We start from the raw sequence: 20,712 nt of genomic DNA on the forward strand, positions 1-20,712 counted from the left end.
GTAGTTGCACTTCTGTAACCTTTGAGGTCTTACCAAAATAAAAATACCCCAGATCCCCCCCAAATACATTTGTTATGCATGCTTGAAAGAGGATCAAGATAGGTGTTAAATCTGTTGAGACAAGAACAAATTAATATAAATATAGGCATAAACATAGCCCAGATATTTTCAGAAAATTTCTAGTCATCAGAGAGATGAGTCTCCGAACAGACATTAAACAGAAATGTAACTTGCTTTAACATGAAGGTCAATTCATTTATAAGCACACTCTGAGACATATTGGTCAAGAATAGCAAGGACCTGGACGGCATCACTTAGGAAGATTTTCTGGTCTTTTATATGTGTTGTATCTACATTTAATGTTGCTCTTCTATTGACAAGACCTTGTGGGAAAGTCACACCACATGAAACTTCCCTGTGACCAGTTGAGCACCTTTTTCTGATAACCAAATTCTGTCAATCACAAAATTAATTTGATATACAATCCCAACACAAATACACATATATGTACACATTCATACATACGTATATGTATATGTATGTATACACTTATATAAACAAGAAATCACCAGAAGATTGAATGGTAATATTTACAGAACTGAATAGAAATTTCTATGTCCTTACACTTTGACATCTAACTTGGAGCATTTATAAAGAATCTGATTTTTATAGTGCTATAAGTTTTGAAAATCAGCTATATTAAAGGGCTTCTGTTGAGCATCCAAAATCTAGTTTCCAATTAGCATTTGCAAAGTTATACTATTGTACAGTTTAAGTAGGAAGAAGCCTTAATTTGCTTTGGGTCACATAGTTTTATGACTCAGAAATCCATTTTCACAACATAAACTCAACAAGAACTGCTACTTTTAACTACTGTGATGACAACCTATGTATGTCTAAATAGAGGAAAATATATCTCAAAAGGTCTTTGCAAAAATTCTTAAGATTCATGAATCTGTGGCCTTTTTTTCTTGCAAACATTCAAGCTGGTGATTTTTTTTCTGCCTACAAGCATTTTTAGGAAACCATTTCTAATTTATGTTGTTCTATGGAGGTCTTGCATAAAGCCACTAATATAACACCATATGACTTGGGGGGATCAAATAATCTGTGCAAATATTGACTCACAAATATCCAGCACATTCAGCAAACAGTTCATAAGTAATTCATTGGCTAAAATGAATACAGAGGTTCAGAGCATTGTTCTGAACAGCAGATTTTTCAAGACCATAGCCTCTTCATTGGAAGTTTACATAAAGAAGCAAAAAGCAAAATCACAAAATCATTAGGACTTTTTTTCTCACCTAGCTCCTAATGCAATGTTATATATCTTTTCTTCCCTCTCCATCCCTCCACCATCATCTTTCTACTAGCTTCTTTTTTTTTTTTAATTATTATTTTGGGCACTATAAATAGGAATATTTGGTCAGCATAAGTTTCAGTAGCTTCTAGGATTTTGTTGTTGTTGTTGTTACCCATACCATGTTTTCTTCATTTTCGGAGTGCAATGCATCAGGGCTGGAGTTTTCTTGGTGCATGGAAGTGAGTAGAGTGATGTTTCAAATTTAGTCTTTTTCTCCAGTACAGAGAATACTAAATATAGTTTTGCAGAAACCTCTGAATAACTGTAGGAATGTCTGCCTCAGAGGAGCCATGTATTATGCACCCATATTCTTGTTTCACTTTTTTTTCCTTTTTTTCTTAGGGGTAAGAAAGGCTTGTTGCAGTGAAATCTGCCTTCTGGACTGAGGGTATATCAATAAAATAACATAGGGTATGGAAGCTCAGAATATTACAAAATCAGATAGAGAGGCAGGTTTTCTGTTCCCCAGCTGTTTCTCAGAAGGCTCACCAACAAGATGCTTCATGCAAAAAGCTTAACTAATTTTTATTAATTCATTCCCAAAACATTTTAAAATACATCATCACAGACTATTTAAAGTTGTGTTAGCTGTCATGGATAGGCTAGGCAACCTGTCATCAGATGGACAGTTCTTCATGAATGTCTTTCTTTTGACAAGAGCCGCTTGTTTTACACACAAATTTGTCATCTTAGATTCGTCTGATACATAACTGTTCTCATTCCACAGCCACACTGCTAATCATGTACAGTATCATTGTACTGCTTAATTCCCACTCAAATGCTATCGGTGAGCCCTGAGTGAGATGAAGCCACTTTTCAAAGTGAAAAGTTACACTTGCAGTGTCTCTGCAGCCTGATGCTGACTCTTTTGAAACATTCCTAGACACAGCCTCCCCACTGAATCAGCCTAAGTTGGTTTGAAATGCTAGCATGTGTGATAGGATGGCTTCTTGGGACTGGTACCATGCATTGCAGAAGCACAAATGAACATCTGCAATGATTGATGAAAACTTCAGAGGAGGTGGCTACCCTTAAGATAACCAACTGCAAATTTCCTGGATAACTTGCCAAGGAAATGGCAATAGGACGTCAACTGCAGCTAGAATTATCATAGAAGGATGTAATTTTTGGCAGCAGGATTAAAATGTCCAGCCATGCTTGTTGGAGCATTTGCCAGCTGAGTGGCAACACTCAAAGGAACAATTGAAAAGCCTCCTAACAATCTGAGCAGTAGCAGTCCAAAACCATCTTGAGGCAAGCTTCTTAGATGAGCACTGATCAAAATTGATGGAATATAGCCACCTTTGCTGTCTTCATACAATACAAAGGGTGCCTGAAAGAGTTTAGAAAAGACCTTAGAGGAAGTTTCCAAAGAAAGCATATTAAATTTTTATAACCTTATTTACAACAATATACATCTAGCAGTGTTCAGAACAGTTCAGACCATTTGTTTTACCCCTGAATAATGTGCTATCAGTGTTTGACCTGGAAAACAGGCTCTGAGAAGCCCACCTTTTCTTTTGACACCACTGAGCTGAACAGTCTGGGGTATAATCTTAGCTGGTGTCAAAGATGTTATCAGTGAAGTCAGTGGAAGTGCACTGATTTACATTAGCAGAAGTTCTGGCTCTGTGCCTTCTTTTGTCCTCCATCCCAGTTCCAGGGTTATAACAGACCACTCTTGAGTAGTCTGGAAGGATTAAGCTGATGATTTGGTGTTTCATGGATTAAAAAACAGCCTATGATAGAGCATATGGTTGTCTTTTGCCCTTTAGTATTCCTGTGTCATGCATCTAATGCAATCTGCTGCCACAGAAAAAGGAAACCTGATAACCTCTTAGAAATAGAATAAATAGAGATTTGTAAACAATTGCATCTTGTATAAATTATGAAAACAACACACAATAAGTTTATTATCCCAAGAAAATGAATTTATTAAAGTGTGTGAACATTTCTAAGCTTTTAAAAAGCAAACAATCAAAGCTACAAATTATTTAGGTCTTTTACAGTAGAAATAAATAAAATTAATAACCAGCCCAGCCGGTATTAAAGATTGTGTGGCTAGAGAATTCATCACTCTATTGACCCGAACTTTGGACTGGTTACATAGCCCAGATGTAATTAAAACACACACACAGTTTACCTGCCTCAAAACTGCATCAGGTTACAGTGGGTTAAACTAAATGCCACAAGCTTGGATGAATCCCGAAGGGCTTTTGCCTCCTGTGCTAAAATATGAGATCACTGCCCTTTATGTTTCAAGTTGTATCACAACAAATGTTCTGTGTAAAGAGGATACAGCAGTTTATATTGCAAATGCACCATAGCTTCTACCAGTAGAGAACTGGCTTTAATTTTTTTTTCACTCCTTTTTTCCAGTATTCTAAGGCACAGACTTAATCCTTCGTTAAACAAAATTATCTCTAGGCTCATTAGGACTCTGGAGTTCATCGTAACTGGCACCGAGCAGCAAACAGGCAAAGCGAAGATACGGGGTATCAGCGCTGCTAACAGGCACTGTGCGTGATTCTTCGGTGCTGAAATACCCTTCTGCCACGGCTGCCTGTAAGCGAATTGGCTGGACAGATTTTCCAGATCCCCTGAATGTTCCTAAATTACTATACTCACCCAATTACAGTCCTCAGGGGTCACATTTCATTTTCTGAAAACTGGTAACAGGCCACCACAGCTGATGAAATGATGTGGGTATCCAGGCAACTATTGTGCTGTTTGATTAATATAGCAAACACTTGTGTGGCATGATCTCACATGCTTCCAAATGTTCCACACAATCTGCCTTGAACTGGAGACCATAAAAGTTTGCCTCATAGTTACGTTCCCAGTCTTGCACAGATTGGATTTTCCAGATGAAAATATTTATTAGCGCTTCTTATTACACCCCTCTTTTGTATGATTTAACCCCTGACTTATGCATGAAGGTGTTTAGAAACAAGAGGTTGATTTCTGCTATTTATTCTTATCTCCTTTTTCTTCAGTAAAGTTTATTCACTTCACCTAAGCCAATCAGCTATGGGAAGGTTGCAGCTTGCTTTCAGGTATTAAAATAGGTAGGTTTGCCACAGACTCTTAATTCAGGATGTAGTGTCATTCCAGTGGACTTTTTCAACAGCTGTAGTGTGGACATATGGCTAAGGGGGAAAAGGGTACAAACAACATACATATATAGCTTCTTGTTGTCAGAGAAATAACAGAGAGATCTCTAAAATACTGTAAGTCTCTCACTTTAGTGGAGATGATCCAAGCACTGCTTCCCCTTCAGACACCCTGAAAGTACATTTTAAAAAAAGGTACACCCAGCACTGGCACTAGGACCATAAACAAATACCTATCCTAGTTTCTGTTTTGAACAGCACCACTTCCTGCAGGCAGGCGATGCACTCTGCTTTGCAAATCCTGGAGAGAAGGTGAAGAGGGAAAGAACTAGCATGTAACCATCACATTCCCCAAGGAAAGTCAGCAGCTGTGAGGCAGCATAGAGCGTCACAAGCAGCACTGGCTGCTCATCCCATCCCACAGTTTCCATGAGGGACTCAAGGGGTTAACACAGCCTATAGTGGAGTGTTTGCTTTCTTCTGTTTGAAATCAAACATCTGATCTTTATCTGAGGTGACAGGTTTAATGCCTTTCTTCCCTGACAAATTTTTACCCGAAGAGGAATGCAAACACATATATCGGTGTGGTTTTATAAGTGCTCATCTGAGCAAGCCAATATTGGCAGCTTCGTCCTCTAATAAACAGCAAAGCCATGAGCTGGTGCCACTTGCTTAAAAAAAATTTATAACCCTTACATCATTTAAATGACTTGACTTTAGATCTGTCAGGGGTCAGGTATTTTGACAGAGCTTTAGGCAAGGCAAAGTATCACTGTTCAGCAATGCTGACTTCCCTTTTCTCTCTCTTTTTTTCTTTTCTTTTTGCTGCTTCTTATTGAAGTTAATTTAGAGTTTGCAAAATACCCTATTGCCAGTCTTATGGAAGGAAAAGCCTATCTTATGCACATGGCAGGACGTGTTCTGGTCAGCAGAAATTTGCTTTGGACAAGGTCTCTCCCTCTGGCATGCTTTACTCCCTTCCTGAGGAGTCAGACAAGGGGAAAAGGAACAAATTAGTACTGATGGTGACTGTGGACTTGCGGACAGATGTCAGCTCTGGAAACAGGACTGTGAAGTACACTCTGTTCTAAATAGGCCAGTGAAGATTCACGAAGCCATGGTAGGTTGCAGACATTTTAATGCCAATTTTTACATACCTGAGCACAGTAAATACTAATTCAAAGTGGCTTTCTATCACCTCTAACTTACTGGGAAAAAACTAGGTCCTGCTTTGTCTGAAACTTTTGCTATAGATCTCAGGCATAAAACACTGTTTGCTAACACAATGCATAAAAGCTCAGTAGCCCTGGTTGGTTAAAAAATATCCTTACTTAAGCAGCGCCTCAGTAACCCCATGACTGGATGGTAGGATAATGCTGAAACTACCTGCCAGAAACACTGAAAAGCCATTGTGTGGTATCATGAAGTTTCCATTTTGGCCTAACTAAAACATGGTGGAAGAATGCTTTTTTGGCTGTTTGTGGCTGTTTGTGAGTCCAAAGTGTTTGGTTAGATCACAAAGTAAACTGCGATCAAGGGTACTGAGTTTGTCTCTTAATCAAGGTGGGAGTGTAGAGAAAAATTGTAACTTCAGGATCCTTGTAACCAAGCAAGTAAAAAAGATGATCAGTGGGGTCAGACAGAGTTTAGATGAGCTAATTCTCTGTCTATAGCAGAATTGGGATCAGATTTGTTCAGGTCACGTTTTAAAACACTTTTCACCCCCTGAAAAAAAGTACCCTTTTAGTGTAATTCTTACTCCATTTTCTCATACCAAGTGTTTGCAGTACTGACTGATAATAATGAGCAAAACTTACCATTAACGTAACATGCAAGCAACTCTTCTGCGGTGTTTGGGAAGCCATCACTTATTCCTCAGACCTTTTGCCTCTAGGCCTAGACCTTCTAGGACAGAACAGAAGATACAGGCTGCTGTGTTTGCGTGCATGACTCTTAGATTGTTAATTCAGTCTCACGTTGTTGCTTTCCTTGTGGCTCACAAAATTACATCCCTTCAAGGAAGGACTCTGTATTCTATGAAACACTGGCTAACTGATGATGCCTTGGGGTGTGTGGCATCTACAATAATGGCTCTGTGGGAAGTCCTTGCATCCACCCTCATGGGAAGCCCATCTCCACACTGTCGCCTTAAGGTCACTTGCAACCACCCTGAACAGGAGACGTGAATTTAGATTTGATTGTGAGTTTGGGTCTATGCTCAAACTGCTGTGTAAACGCACCTGAGCCAGTGAACAGGTCCTGCAAAATGAGGACAGTTGTTCTTCTGTTCCCAGTTGCCTCAGTAGTGGAGAATGCTTGTGCTGGGTGGTAGCAGGGAGCCCTGCTCCGGAGTGTGGCAAATTGCAGCGCTGGCATCAAAGCTGCTAGTATCACTTCCAGCTCCAAACTGCTCTCATCTTTGCGATTCATTACGGGGAGTGAGTGTTTTCTGCATGTCAGGTTTTGGTATCACAAGAAGTGTGATCACAACTGGATTCATGCCAAGGACGTACTTGCTATGGAGCTTCTAACAGTCTTCAGTTCCTTGGTAGAATTGCAAATAGAAAGACATACATGGATGGGAAGGTGCTGCTCCTAAACCTACACAAGGGTATCCGAATAAGCTCTATTTGCACACTGTGTGTTGTGGGCATCATGCTGGACCACAGCAGAAGAAGATGTGAGAGGATTTCCAGATTGGCTTGAGGTTCATTTGTGCTGTGATGAAAATCTGGCCCCATTGATCTTTACTTGTTTGCTGATTCAGGGTTCCTGTTGGGGTTTGCCTGTGCAGTCCCTGGCTGTGCCTTTACCCCCGTTACTTCTCCTGCCAGCAGGCTGAAATTCCAGTCAGCTATTGCTTTTTTTTTAATCCACTGGTGCTCACTGACATAAAGCCAAATGGGAGCGTAAGCACAGGCAGCATACCGATAAGGTAGTGTTATGCTACCATGCCTGTACGATGTTACTCCTTTTTTTTTAAAAAAAGAAGATGTCATGTGGGAGGGAGAAAAGGTGAAAACAGTATCCAGTCTATCAGAGTCCATCTGGGAACTTCCCCAACCACCCTGTATGGCTCCTACTGCCTCAGTATTATCTGGGTGCAAACATTCACCCTCCTGTTATGTTGCTGAAGATGCCCAGGACGTGACCCAAAAGATGGACCTATAGGCACCTCGGGGGGAGCGAGGCAAAGCACAGCCTGCCCCAGTAGCCAGGGTGGCCGGGGCCAGGGTGCCAGCCAGCGGGTCCCAAGCCACCACCCTGCTCCTCAGCTGCTAGCTTTTCCAACATGATCTATAGAGCAATGCTGACAGTAGATTTTCTGGCAGCCATAAAGGTGGCCTGATTCAGAGAATAATTACTGTATGCAAATGAGTGTGATTTTCCTCTGCCCTTTTATGGATGACTCTGCTCTGCCATTCATCAGGGCCACAAATTTCACTTGGTAGGAGACGGATTTAAAGAGACAGCCGCCTCTAGAGCTTTGTCTTGGACTTACTAAATCCATGCTTAAGTGTCTTCATAAATAGACATGCATATGTTATAAGGGGGATGGCAGATTCCAGCCTCTTTATCTATGTATTATTGCTTACGAAACTGTTGAGAAAACATCCGACTCTCTGGCCATGCAGTATATGAAAGCTTTCACTGCTTTGAATAACAGTCTCTTCTCAAATCAGGGTTATATGTGGTTTAGTATGGCCTCTAGTGTGTTTTTTCTCTCTCACAGTGTCCTTTATGATGTTTATATGGTATGTGTCTTGGTGTGCAGTGGAGTAGGGAGAGAGTGCTATATTTTTTCTGATGACAATTAGTTAATGGCTATCACGTTCACCACGTTCACCATAGTAATGGCAGAGGCTGCACTCACAGCAAGAAGCCTCAGTGTGTTTATGCTGTGGAGGTTCAGTCTACATCATTGCTAGGAGGAAATGTCCTATAGTCTCGGTACTTCTGTCACAGTCTTGATGTGATGGTGTGATCAGTATATCGTGATAAAGCGAGGGGAAAACCCCACAACAGAAAAGAACCAAATCAAGATTTTTGTTTCTGAGCATGGTGTGTGCCTGGTGGGTAACAGGAAAAGAAAACCATGATGAAGTCTGTCTGTTGTCATTCCCTGATGCTGGACACAGGAACACGGTGGTGCATTCACAGGAAATCTGTAGTACATAATGTGTCATTGCTAAATATCAATTTCTGCACTTGCTCCCAGCATGTGATGTGCACCGTCCTCCTCGGAGCATGGAGGAGAGGAGAAGGAGAGTGCTATAAATGGAGCAGGCCCGTCTGTCACTGGGCTGTCTTGTTACTCATATGGCAACAATATACCGGTGTCAGTACATCCAGAACACTTTTCTTCCACTGCCACTCAAAAAGCAGAGAAGAAAAGCTGTGATGTTTCTGTGTTTACAGACAGTGTGCACCACTAGAGGCCATCACACACTTCCCTAAATAAATATCAATTAATGTACTTGGTTATAGGGAAATCTGGGAGGTGGGACCTGGGGCCCCTCATTCTACTCTCTCAGCACCAGTACTTCAGTTCAGGGGTCAGGTCCTTTGGCTCACAGATCTTGCAAGATATACCTGGAGGGTGAAGCTGTTTTAGGGAAGCCTTTGCCCCATACACAGGGTGTATCAGACATAGGTATCAAAGGAAAGTGGAAAAAAGCAGGCCAGGAGTGCACTTTCCTCAGGCTATCGAGAAGAGCAGAGAACAACATTTGCAGCTAAATGGGGCAACAGGGAAAGTTTACCTGCTTCTGAGTTTCTGTCTTGTTCACTTCCACTTTTGGCAAGTTTCTTTGGTCTCACAGAGGCAGACTTGGGCAGGATTACTACACCCAAACCTTCCCACTACTTGTGACAAACTAACAGTTTGCTCCACAGACTTAGCTCTAATAGATCTGGGCAGCTAAGGAGTTACTTTGCATGAGTAAACATTGTAAGGCGTTTGGAGGCATGGGTGATTTTCTGGTGAACAGAATTTGAGTAGTTTTGGGCATTCAGATTTTTCTGTGGAAATCCAGGAAAAATCCTGTTTGTGATTTAAAGCTAGTAAAAAGGCAATTGTATTGAAAGGATTTTATTCCAAAATTCAAAGCTGAAATGGGAGGTGTAAAACCTCATGAACCAAAAGTAGTGGCACTGATCCTGAGAAGCCTGTATAGATGTTACCAGTGCTTCCACGTGGGTCTGCAATGAAGCCATACCCCATGCTGGAAAGCCCAGCACTTGTGCTCACCCAAGGAGGAAAGCAGCAGGGCAGAGGCAAGTGTTTAGAGAGTAAAGTTAATTATCAGCAGCAAAAAATGCAGCTTTCCTATATTATTAAGTGGTATTTATCCTATGTCTGTTGAGCTGCTGTTCTAATTTAGGTTGACCTCTGACAAAGATTACAATAATTTGACATTCCTACATTGCATTAACAGCCAGAGTGACTCATTCGGGGGGAGGATTCTGACTTACAACTTCAGACACAATCTGCTCTGTGTCCCATTATTATTTCTGCATTAAGGCAAGACTTAAGGCTTCAGCCTCAATGGGTTTCCATGTAGCTTTAGTGTGTAGCAGGAGATTAAAGCAGTGGTGGCATTGTTTCCCCGATTTCCTGTTTCCCAGCCACCACTAGCATCAAGTGGATCTCTTGCACTGCTGCTGGGGAGTATTTGGCATGGTGGGCAGCCAGGCTTACGTGCCATTGGGCACTGGTGTCCTTCTGACTCTTTTCCTTTAGACCTGGACATGGCACTGAGATTTAGGGAGGCTATCCCATGCTGGGAAAATTTGGCATAATGAAATTGCACGCTATCTGGGGCAGCCGAGGAGCCCCGATGGCAGGAGTTGGTGGGATGCCATGCAGGGCCCGGCTGAATTCCTACCAGCCACAAGGTGCTGCTGCCACTGTGGAGTCTGTTTAACAAGTGTTTAACCATTGTGCTTTTTACACAAATTTTATTGATGCTAGACAAACTAACCCTGGAAGGACACCATGGGACTTTCCAGTAGCCTGCAAGAAAGTCTGATCTGGGACTTACAGAATAGCTGGGGCAGCATTAGGGAATGGAGCAAGCACCTCCAAGGAAGAGGTTTAAATAAGTATATTTATTTTTCTTTAGATCCACAAGACACTTAAGACTGAGGCCTTTTCAGACTGATTAACGCAGTCTGCTGGTGGTTCATGTGAGTAGAAATAAGGCATGAATTTCAAAACTGCTTTTCTCTGCTGCAAAATCTCAGACCACAATCAGAGGAAATGTAAGGAAAGGAGGAGGAAAGCTCATTAAAGGGGGAATATTCACAAAAGTTCTAATTGAATGGAAATCTTCATGTGACTGTATCCACACCCACCTGCAATTTATTTTCTTTCCCTCCAACCTCTCCCTCTTCCAGCCCTCTGTGAATGCAATTGAGAGATGGCTTCCGCAACCCAGGTCTGGATATTGCATCCCATATGGTTTGAATATGTACACAATGTAAGATCTAGAGTTACCGTTACACATTTATAGTAGTCCCCACTGTACGCTAGGCACTTGCCAGCCATTCAGGAAGGAAGATTTCTGCTCCAAGGAGTTTACCATCTAAAAGCAGTGACAAAAGTTGACAGATGGTAGGGGGAAATGATAGGAAGTTTACATACAGTCAGCTGGACATGGCAGGAGCAATTTAAAGTATAGATGGGAAGAGGTCCTGCAGGTGAACTCCGGGAGATCTTGCTAGGCATCCAGAGTCACATAGACAAAGTCACAAATGGCAACTGTGGAGCAACCTGACAGGAGATAAACAGGCTGTCGGCTTGGGAGTCCATCTAACTGAGCAAAACAGATTGGTATTTTTTCTTGTTTTTAAATAAAGGCATTGTTTAAATTAGATGTCTAAATAATGCAAAGCTCCCTGTTCAATCTGACATTTTTTGGTGTGGAGACTTTTCTATGAAATTTGAACCATTATATTTTTTCAGCTAAATTTTCACCAGCTGAAGTCCACTTGTAACTAGCTCTTCTTCTGTCGAACATTTTCCTCCTCTTCTCACATATCCCTTGTGCTCCCTTGTGTTCACAGACAAATGTTTTGCCAGGAGAGGAGCAGCTCCACTACCTCAAGCCAGAGACTTTTGTGTCCATTACCCATAATGCCTTAAAGTGGACAAAAGATTTCTGAAACACACACTGAGACACACCACAGGAGAATACTTAAAAGAAAATAGAGCATCTTTTCAGTCAAAACATCCTGCGGTATCTCCACATAATGCTTCATGGCATATGACAGGAAGAAGATGACATCTCTCATCACTAGTCAAAAATAAAAACCATGTCAAGTATGAATTGCCTTTGAAAAAAACCCAACACAACTGTACATGATTTCCATGGTCAGACATCCTGGAAAACCTCCAAAAAGGGGAAAGGAGGAGGGGAAAAAGGGGGAAAAAAAAAAAAAGGAAGGTTATTGATTTCCTCATTGGGAATGTTATATAACCTTCATATTTTATTAAAAAACTTTACTCTCACTTTGTGCAAGGTCCTTTAACACATTATGTCATTTTGTAATACAATAGTTCTCCGGCTCCTTCCAGCCCCATCTCCCCGATGTGTTCTCTCAACTGTAGTTATTTTCTTTCCTTTTAAAAAAGTATTTCTGATAAAATGTTTGCAAGTGTTAAACAAAGGGGCAGCATAAGTTAATACAGGCGTCAGGCGACACTCGGAACATGCTGACATATTTCAAACAAAACATGGGAATGCTTCAGTTAAAAACCTTATATTTTTGTCCTGAAACAGATGCCCATAGTCTTTGTTTTAAGAACGCAAAACTTCCCCCCACCACCACCCCCCTTGTAAGAGTAGATTCCAGCTGCAGGACTCCTCAACTTTTCCTTTCCCCCTTCCTTCTTTTTCAATTCTCCCCCTCCTCCCCTCCACCTCTCCCCCTCCTTCCCATCCGGCGTCTACTCACGCACACATACTCTCTAACTTTTTGTTTTTAGTAGCGGCTGCCCCATAAGAAATGCTATCCAACAGACCTGGTGCCTGTCACCGCTTCCCATCACATGCCTGGTAATTAAACTCTGACTGATTTATTGACTGACAGCCAACAAATCCCAACCCAGTTTTTATGATATACATGCTTCCCCAGGCTAAATTCACTCAAACAACAGCCCAGCTGAAAAGGAGGAGGAAAGGGGGGAAAAAAAAAGGAGTGATAGAGAAAAAGCGCTACACACACAGGCGCGCACGCACACTCACATACAAAAAAATTTGGTATTGGTAGATGAAAGGGAGGCATTTTGCAAAGCAAAAAAAACAACCCTCAGCACAACATCTCTTTCAAATCCAGACTTGGAAAGGGAAGGGGGGGCGGGGGGAGGAAAGAAGTAGTAAACATCATTACTTCAGCTTTAAGATTCATTTGAAACGTCTCACGTACAAAAGAACTCTGAAGGGGAAAACAAGACGTGCTTGCAGCTAATATTACAGTCAAGTTCCAATTTTACCTAAGGGAAAGCAGCTTTATTAAAAGTCATGACTGAAATTGCGTGACAGGTGCCAATATTCTCCACCCTGACAGATGTGTCAGTTTGCGAATGCCATTTTCTTGTCAGCGGTCCCTAGATGGAGTTGCTCCCATCACCATTTGTCTCTCTTCCAGCTAGATCACACATGCCCGTCGCTTGCCTCCAAGCTGCGCTGCGTTGTTTGATATGTGGAATCTTCACAATGAGACTTATTAAAAGACAGTCCATTATTTTTATTTAGAGCATTTCCAAAACAAGCAGAGCGCGCACAGAGATAATTTAAAAATTGTGCGGCGGGTCATCTCCAGGCCAGAGCGGCTCAATTGGAAATGCATAAGAAAGCAGTGTCTCCCCCGAGCCCCTCCTCATCCCTCAGTTCATAATGAGGTTGATTTGAGTGACATTTAACCCTTGAATAATGGCCCTTCGAGTCGGCAGGACTGTACGGCTCTGCTCCGCAGAGGCGGTTCAGCCTGAAGGATTAATTCTGCTCTGATTTTTCCTAAATCTTGTGGTGTCGTCCCCCCCCCCCCCCCCCCCCCCCCAACCCCTTCTGCTCCTCTATTTTGTTACAGGTGGGCTTCACAGTGTATCGCTAGATGTAAAATACTCTTGATTGTCTGTATTTATAGACCCTTTTCCTCCTCCTGTTGGTTTCAAACACAAAGAAAAATGGTATCTCTCAATCGTGCCTGGTATGAACAGCAGGTAAAGCTGCAGCAGACTCCTCTCCAGCCTCTGATGGAAAATTATTACAGATGAAATGATTCTGTAATGGAAATGGTAATAGGAAAGTTTCATTCTAAAGGATGTTTGTGCTAACATGAGAGGCTATAATATGTGATGGATTTGGATGCAGGAATAAGTGTAATCTCAAACTGAATTTTACTTCATCATTTCTAGAGGTGGCACTGGGGGGTTGGAGGAGGGCTAATGGACAGTGCTTGCAAACATTGCTAGGTGAAAGGACTTAAAATACGAGATTATTGATGTCTCATTGTCCCAGGCCAAGTGGCAGAGCAGGTTGTTGCTTCAGCAGTTCTTTCTTAAGTACATGGATGCTAATTCTTCTCAGGCTGGAATTAGCTCATCAGTCCTGGTGGGTACTTGTCACTCAGGGAAAGATATGTTGTTAAATTGTAGCTAACCCTTTGTAGATGATAGGGAGCTGCTTTTACTTCTTGTGAGGAAACAGCATTTACCTCTTTAGCCCCACCTTGGCACAAGACATGGTCTGGACCCTGTGCTGCCTGACTGCTGGTGAAGACTTAGTCTCTTTGCAGCTACAGTCAGCTCCGAGTGTGCTGCAGGCAAGGCAAGGCTTCAGACTGTCCCCAGGGTCAGGTATCTCTGGTTGCCCAACAGCTTTGTTGGAGCATGTTTTGCCCTGCATGCTCCTTTGGGTCGCACCATTCCGGGTACCCCTCAGCTCTGTCTCAAGCCTCTGTCAGCTGGGGGCAGTCTGGGATGATCTTCCTTCTTCAGAATATGAGGAGACCCCAAAGTTTTGGGAGACAAGAGCTGGACTGAAAAGCATCCTAACAATGTTTGACAGAATCTGGATGGAAAATGAAAGGCTCCCTCTGGAGCGGAGAAAGCAAGGAGGGGAGAAATATTGGAAAAGAAAGAACTGAATAAACTAGAGATTGGTTACATCGTTTAATGTCCATGGAAGGCACTCTGATACTGTTTGGGTTGATGAAGTTTTATAAGAATTTGAGAGGAAAGCTCTTACACTCTGCAAGCTTTTCCATTGCACAATCACCTGGAATGCCCAAGTGTAGATCTTTCACTCAGTAGTTCGTCACCCTTTCCCACGAGCAATCATTTAGAACCTAATTTAAGAATTATAAAACCATGACCAAAAAATATTTGTGAATTTCCTCTCTAAGCTGAAAAGAGAAGGTGGGCTGCCACAGGAATATTTTCTCCTCGTTCTCCCACAACAATGCCTGCAAAGCTGCAGCCATTGTGCTGAGAGCAGCTCCAGAAGCAATTATACCATAGTCTAAACCAATCATCAGCTCTGGACAAGGAGCATACCGAACTGTTCCCACATTATGCAGGATATCAGCATTTCTCACTTGGGAGAAAAGGAGGAAGGGGTTGAGGGGGAAGAGAGAAGAGGACAGGGAAAGACATAAATATGCTGCTTGTTTGGTTGATCTGTCTTATTGTTAGACATCCTAATCTGCTCTTCCAGGTTCCGGGAATCTGTTCTTCCTTTTAAGCTAAAGAAAGAAATGAGCAGCTTCCACCAAAAGCTAGAGAAAAGGGAATGTTTTGGCACTGTGCTCTAACAGTCAAAAGCTGTGGACTCAGTTGATAGAAGAAAGAAAAAAATCTGCAGGTGAAAACCTTCTGCATAGCAGGGCAGCAGACTTCACACGACTGTGGGCATTAATGTAGCCTGTTCAGATGACTGTAACTGCTGCCGCAGATCCACTCTGGAGTCCATCTTTCAGGCAGGATCAAGGCTTGTAGGTCTTAATAAAGTCAAATCAACACATAGCAATGAAATAATAAGTCTGGGCAGCTGACAGATGCTAATGAGAATGCTTTTTTAAACCACCAGCAAAATCCAGTTGAAAACTAAGCAGATATATAAAACTCTGGATTCAATCCTTTTTATTTGGAGAGAGATAATTAGGGCCCATAGGACATTTTCTAGGAAGATACTTGGGATGTTGCATTAAGAGCCCATTTCTGAGCATGATTAACCTTACTTACTGCAAGAGAAAGTATTGCTGGTTTTAATCACAGAATGTAGCTAGTTCTGTGTATTTGCAGAATTAGATGATACAGCCATACAACGGAAAAAACAAATAGGCAGAAGAGGATGGAATGATGAAGAACTGTGTCAAAAGCATTACAGCTGGTGAATCCAGGGAGACTTACGTATGTTCTCAGCTTTTTCAGTAGAAGGACCTGGGTGGTAGACACTAACACATGGACCTTTCGGGGCATGGAGCTTTGGGTAGATGCACGTCTAATGGCTATTTTAAACATCAGCTTGACAGTAAATGAGACTGTTTGCTCTTGTGCCTTGCTTGTGTTGAATATAAGAAAGCATTTACATTATGGACTCCAAAATCTTATTCATGTCATGAAGCAGTGGGGCCTTTACCAAGTCCAAGTCCATCAGGATGACTGCAGCCAGCAGAAAACAATATTTGCATGCTGGCAAAAATGAAGACAATCTCTCTCCTCCTATTCCTTCCCTCAAGTATTCGCACTTGCAAACTACTGGCCTTCAGCTGCAACATCGAAATCACTCAGAATGTAATAATTCAAAGGAAAACATTTACTTTTTGTAAAAAAGTTTTTTCACTGAGAAAGCTCTGACTTGATTTTTGCATGGCTTTCCTTTCCCCTGTGATGTGTTGACAGAGAAAGTTGAAGAGAGTGTCTCCTTACCCAGGAGAGCAGAGCAGAGATCAGCTGTTAGGGCTTGGTGGCCCTGGTGCCTGTGATTCATATCCTGTGGTTGTTGATAAAGGAAGATCTGGGGGACATAGACACATTTTGATCTTTCTTGTCCTGTGTTTCACTGTTTTTACTTCTGTACTCTTCAAAGTGACTATGTCAGGAAAAATTGCTGATACTTCTATTCGCAAGCAACCAATCTGCTTTGGGGTAACATTTTTTTCTTTTTTTGCACCACTTCATTATTTTTTTCTTCTGCTATAGTGCCAGGGAAATCTAGAATGCTATATATATTAATACCACTGGCTTTTCTTTCTCTTTTTGGCAATCACTGAGAAGAATAACACTTCATGTGGGAGACAGCTGTTCAGATATGCTTCAAGTGAAGTTAAGTTGGTATGTATACATTATTCCCCACTTTTTCTTTTTTTTTTTTTTTTCCTTTTTGCCTGCATTTGTCTTCAGACTCTTGAAAAAGAAAGAAAATCATGGCAAAAATGTTATAAAAGATTCAGTGGTACTCTTCAGATGGCCTCTCAGTAAGCAAAAATTTCTCTTGCCTTTGGTCAATCTGCATTCACGTATTCATTAATACCTCAGACTATGGATTTGAACCTCAAAAAGTGTGGATGACTTCCATGGGACTTTTTGCTGGAATTGGACAACTGTATGGGTCTCCAGAATGGAAAGGATCTGGAAGTGAGTGTTTCTACACAAAGGACTGGACAATCCCTGAATATTGCTCCTGCTTTTGTGCATCATATTCACAGCCGAGAAAGATAATAATAAAAGGGTATTTTAAAATGGAAGGAAGAAAATTGGGAAAAGTAAATAAAGAAAAAAAATACCTAAAAATGGATAAAATGAAGCTGTGACCAGCTTATGATCAAGAAAGACAAAAGCCATATTTTTAAATGGACAGAAAAATAAAGGAAAAAATGAATCCAAATTTCTACAGTGATCAAAGCTACTGATTAAGATATCCAAGCCACCTTAAGCCGGTCTATTTGAACAACCTGAGAAAAACAAAAGTCAGAGTCTCTTATCTATCTAGCTTAGTTTCTTATCACTAACTTTAAAAACTCCATTGGCTTGCCCTAGGTTTGAATCAGATGTATTTGGCCCAATAAATCTTACTTGCTCTTATTCCTTGAAGTCATGGCCTATCATCTGTCTCAAGTTCCTTTTAAGTTTAGCCTTAAGTCTGATTTTCCTGGGGTTTAATAGTTGTTCCTTGAAAACTGCAACATGCTTATAACAAATTTAACCTTTCAGTTACTGGTCTTTCACAAAACATTTTTACTGCATAAAAGAGCTATCTTCAATGATTTATAGGACTTTTCAAATTTATGCCAATATTTTTTCCCTTCTACAACTATTTGAACAGAGCCAATGATTCAATTTGGCTTTCAAAACAAAGAAATACAAGACTATAAATACGGCAGTATATAAAAAAATCCTTAATCTGTGTTTAGGCATTTCTCTTTAGTGTTGCATCAACAAAATTTTTGATGAGGTGTCGGCCTGTGACTAACTTGGTGTGGCCTTCACAGAATATTAATGACTTTGTCACTCTCAAACTCAAGCCAAAGAAACCCTTTAAACTGCCACATAATACCAAGTGTTATATCAATATCACATTCGAGATGGCAAAAGCACATATCCAAGTCTCAAGCTGATGGACAAACACATGTGTCTGAAATTCATCAACCATTTTGGCCACAATGCAAAGGATGAAGCTGGGCAATTCTGAAGCTATAAGCACGACCGCCTAATACTTAGAAATAACTGAGCCACATCTTGGCTGCAGTATTCCGCAAGCACTTAGCCTGAGGTATGGAAAATGTCAGCCACTGTGAGTAAAGTTTATTAATGTTTTGAGCAACTGGAAACTCTCCTACAAAGCCAAGAGTTAAGCAGTGCTGAATACTAGGTGGCACTGTACAATCTAAGTGATCCTGCTTATTCGTGTTTAGGGATGTTTGAAGAAGTTGTGCTTATTTATGGTATATAGACTCTGTCCATTTTTCCACTCCTTGGGGTCAATCCCACTAAAGTGTGTGTACTTGTGCAACTTGGAACACATCTCTCCTAGAGACACATTCTGACTACATGTTCTCCTTTTCTTTTTTGAAGGCATCTGAAAGTCACAAGGTACATCTCTCCATTTTTTCCAAGGTTACCAACAGGTGATGAGGAAATCTGTGAGTCCTCACTAGGCAGTGCTACATTTAGGAAAACGCTGCCAGAAGCAGTGATTCTTTTAGCTGCTGGCACTGTCAGTCAGACATGTATGTTGGCTCTGTGTCTGTGGCCTGTAATTATCCCTCAGTGTCCCCACAGCTTCTCACAAGACCTGTTCCTCATTGACCTCCCATGACAGTTCTCCACTTGTGTTACCTGGACGAAGCTGGAAACCCAGACTGCTGCTGTGGATGACAGAAGGCTAATGCTGATGGTCTCAATTTCCTGATGAAATAGCTCCAGTTACTACCCAGTATTACTGGTTCTACCTCTACTCTTAGTGACCTATTTGTTGTCTTCTATATGCCTTGGAATTGTGGTTTTACTCTGGTTTCTTGCAGGTTGCCTGCTTCTGTCTCCACCAAGGATATCTGAAGGTTTCTTAGTGGTGAACTGAGGGGGAACAGTGTTTCCACACCATCCCCTAAAGCTCTGGGTGCCAAGGCCAGGGAAGCTCCACAGGCCTGACACTCTGCCTCTGGCCACGCTAAGCCCTGTTGCCTGGTTTTGCTGAGCCTGTACAGCTCTGTCAGGTAGAAAATGAGATGTGCAAGAGTGCAGCCAGTCTCCAGACATGCTTCCACCCCTTCGTCATGCCTGGAATAGCAGGGACACCACAGAACATCTACAAAGGCTGGTGGGCTCAGATGGCTTGATGCCCTGGCAGCTGAGCCTCTGTGGCCTACACATAGAATCATGGCCACTGTTGTGAGGTGTCTTCTTGTTTGGGACTGTTCTGCCCACACCATGTCTGCCTACCACCCTACACCACTGGTTCTTTTTGTTCGTGCTTTCTGCTGGCCAGTATACTGGGAAGCCAGGGGAGAATTCCAGCTGAATGCGAAGGGGAAAGCAGAATCAGGCTCAGAAGAGCCAGCAAACAAGCCTGAAAAGCAGGGAAAGTCTGGGGAGTACATAAAAAACATTATTTAACTAAAGATAGTATAGGCAGGCTGGGGAGATACCCAATAGCAAGTTAAGAACTACACAGAGTATTGAGGGAGCAGAGTCATACAATTCGGTAATTAAAACAACATTAGAGGACTGAAAATGGTACAGCAAACTGTTAGTCTGGTTTAGACAGGTATGGGATATGTAAATCTGTCACTAACAAAATCATATAGTAGCTGCATTTTACTGAGGCCACCATGCTGTTTTGATTACAACACAGGAAAATCAGAGTGTCTTTGTGTCCACCAGAATCTCCACAACTGATGTTAGACAGCAAGTTACTGTAAACAAGCTTCTTTGTCTCAATCCCAGTTTACTTCAGGCTTGCCATTTTCCAGAACCAAGAACAATGCAAGTTTATAAAGTTCCACTGTTCTTTCTAACCACAATAACACCTACCATGTTCCTCTTAGCACCCCTATCCGAAGCAGTGCACTTCTCTTGTGCTTCCCAGGAAAGAATAATACTTTTAAAGTATTTGGTGGTAATCCAGCAAATTGTGCTTTGGGGTACAAAGGCCATAATACAGCACACTTCCAGGGGGCTCACGAGGAAGGTGTCACTTCTATGGCCCTAGAGGTTTCCCGCATACCTATAACTTTCACAGGAAATGCTGAAAACTTTCAGGTATACCACACTTCAGCAGTATGGTTTCTGTATCATTCACCTATATAGTTTATTTAAGGGGTTCATCCTGAGGAACTCCTCAGAATTTCAGCTACTCTTATTCTAAAGAGGAAATGAAATTGAGGCGTATTCAGAGCCTTAATAGTCTGCAGCAGGATAAGCTTTAGACTTTAACTCAGAGAAAATTATATCTGAGACTTCTAATCAAATGACAAAATTGCCCAAACTTTAGAACTTTGCCACAAGGCTTGGCAGAAGTTGTTCAGAGCCACAAACTCCCCCTGTCATTTGCGGATGGGGTTCCTCTTATGGAGTTTCCCATATCTTCCAGGATACAAATTGTGTGACCCTCCATGATATGACAAAACTATCCATAGAAAGGTGTAGGGGAGACTAAAGGTAAGAGACAGTCTAACAAGGGATTAACTCATTGAAAAGGAGTTGGGGCATGAGGCATATGAACTACAATT

General features: G+C 41.7%; 1 long non-coding RNA gene across 2 annotated transcripts in view; it reads left to right on the forward strand.

Annotated features, from left to right (window-relative positions):
* Positions 1 to 5,244: 5,244 nt before the first annotated feature.
* The window catches only part of LOC121085860, a 17,945-nt gene continuing 2,477 nt past the window's right edge, over positions 5,245 to 20,712 (forward strand). For both annotated transcript variants that reach the window (XR_005827218.1, XR_005827217.1), the window contains exons 1-2: positions 5,245 to 5,596; positions 16,760 to 16,816. This is a non-coding gene — a long non-coding RNA (uncharacterized LOC121085860). The remainder of the gene's footprint in view (positions 5,597 to 16,759; positions 16,817 to 20,712) is intronic.

The sequence above is a fragment of the Falco naumanni genome, chromosome 3, assembly GCF_017639655.2.
Source record: "Falco naumanni isolate bFalNau1 chromosome 3, bFalNau1.pat, whole genome shotgun sequence".
Lineage (NCBI taxonomy): Eukaryota > Metazoa > Chordata > Aves > Falconiformes > Falconidae > Falco > Falco naumanni.